This window comes from Geospiza fortis, unplaced genomic scaffold (assembly GCF_000277835.1).
Source record: "Geospiza fortis unplaced genomic scaffold, GeoFor_1.0 scaffold383, whole genome shotgun sequence".
In the NCBI taxonomy this organism is placed as follows: Eukaryota; Metazoa; Chordata; class Aves; order Passeriformes; family Thraupidae; genus Geospiza; species Geospiza fortis.
The window spans coordinates 199632-202222 of NW_005054484.1; positions in this window are offsets into that span (position 1 = coordinate 199632).

The window sequence follows — 2591 nt, forward strand, 5'->3', positions numbered from 1 at the left end:
CAGCAGGTGCTGCTCTGGGTCCCGGACCCCTGCCCGTGTCCCTGGGTCCCAAACCCCTGCCCGTGTCCCTGGGTCCCAAACCCCTGCCCGTGTCCCTGGGTCCCAGACCCCTGCCCGTGTCCCTGGATCCCAGACCCCTGCCCGTGTCCCTGGATCCCAAACCCCTGCCCGTGTCCCTGGATCCCAAACCCCTGCCCGTGTCACTGTTGCCCTCATCCCTGCCTGCCAGCCCGTCCATCACACCTGGCTGAGCTCTGGGCAGGCCAGGGCAGGCAGAGCAGCAGCTGTGCCATCCTTGGGGGCAAAAGCTGTTCTGGGCATAAAGCAGGATGTTGTTTAAGCATGGGTGTATAAAGGAGTTTGTCAAATTCCAGAGATTGCATTCTGCAGCTTAGGGGAGCAAATCCCGGTGAAATCATGTTTTAAATACCTAAGCTGCTTTATGGATCTGGGCCCAAATCAGAGTCACAGAACATGAAGTTGAGTCAGAGCACTAAAATCACAGCCCAAGTCTTAAGCTGCAGAATCAGCATCTTGTCCTTGTTGCAAAACAAAAAGCATTCATAATTGATCCTTAGCAAAAGTCCTTCCATACCTCACGCTTGCTTGTTTCTAAGGTTTGCTTTTTCAGACTTAAAATTACTGTATAATAGACCAAAGCATTTTTCTTCAGCAAAATAAATCTTAATCACCTGATATATTCTCAGGATTTTTTTACATCTTTGGAGGCCACTCTCAGCCTTGCCACTCATAGGTTTGGACAACTTCACCAAGACAGAGCTGCTTCTTTCATGCACCCAAATCTGCCTGGCCATTTTTCACTGCATGTGGTTCCCTGCATGCCTTCATGTAAGGCAGGAAAATAAAATGGCAAAAATTAAACTTTGGAGTTGATTCCACGGAGGAGAACACAAGGGCCCAGTAAGTCTTTAACAAGACATATCATGCACACTGCCATGTCACCTTTACATATTTTCCTTCCTGTCCAAGACCTTTAGGATACAACCCTGAATAATCACAGAGTCCTATTCAGTGAGAAACTGTAACCCAGTTGTAACCTGTGATGTAAAATTCTTTGGCTTAATAAATATCTCCTATTAGTCACAGGGAGAGGGCAAATACCCTTTTTAAAAATGTTAATCGTACTGACAGCATTTGATATTCAGCCATGAAAGTCCTGACTCACCTGTCAGATTTTTCTCTGAAGCAGAATTCATTGAAGTGTTCTTACCACATCCCTATCAAATCCAGGGGTCTCATACACACATTTTCCCAAGCTTCTCTGCTGTTATTAGCAGTGGGCATTGTTCTCAGAGCACCTTCACCTCTTTCTCCTGATCAGCCAAAAGCCTGCCATGTTTACACACTAACAGTCACTTCTCCTGCAGGTCCTTCCAGCTATCCTGTCATTTTTTAATTGATGATAATGTCTCAGTTTTGCGCCTTTTCCACCTTTACTATTTCAAAACTGGCAATTCCCATCCTGCCTTTCACTGTAAAATTTGGATGGTGTCTGAGCTGTTACTCTCTTCATGTTCAGGATTTCACAGTCAGGTTACAAGGCCTGCTAAAAGGTCTTTTGACAATTCTTAAATCCTCATTCATTACTATACTTCTGTTTTCTGGCCACCTCACTTTTCCACTTTCTTTCCAAACTACAGAGCCACATCAGCTTCTCACTGTTCTGATCGCAAGAATTATTATTATTGAAATAGTTCTTTCCCTTTTCACACAAAATATGAATCCCATGGCCTTTTGCAGTACAGCTGCTCAACTGTATCTCAGTCCAAGTCTGAATTTCAGTTCATTCATGTTTGACTGAGACACAGGTCTCAATTTTGTTTCCCTTTCCCTGTCTTATTTTATCATAGTTCTTGAACTATTTGAATTATCTCAGAATCCTCCATCTATTAAATCTCAAAGATCTTCAAGTTTATCTGACTCAATCCCAAAATAAGCAGGATTTTTTAAACTTTCAATTCCAAGTCTACAAGCATTCTTATACTTGATTGTATCTGTGCAAGAATTTATAGGTTCAGGTAATCAATAAGGTAATTGATAATCAATTGATTCTAGTTAACAGTAGGGGCAAACTGACTGTGACATCACAGTCACAAGTTTGGTAGTCTGGATACCAATTCTGTCTTCTAGGGCACTGATTTGGTTACCCATTGATAGTGTGCCTGCTGCTCACATAATGTATATTCCATTGTCCTCCTTTCAATGTATATTCTTGTCTTTCTAACATTTTATTCTAAGATTTTGAGATATTCTTTCTCATTTCATTAACATGAAATTATATATATTGTCTGCCATTCATATTTTCTTTCCTTGACTCCTTTCCATAGAATCCTTTGGTTCCAGCACTTACTTTCTTCCTCACTCTTTTTTTTCTCTAGAATGCGGAGAGTTCTAGAATTCAAACTATTCCTGCAGCAGACTATGCAAATTTTATGACATATGAGGAAGATAAGCAGGCCAAGGTCCTGATTCTAATTCTGAAGGAGCAGAGGACAAGGTTTGTCTCTCCATAAGCTGTGCAACAGCTGAGCAGCACAGGGACTGCCTGTCCCCAGTGAAAGCACCAGCTG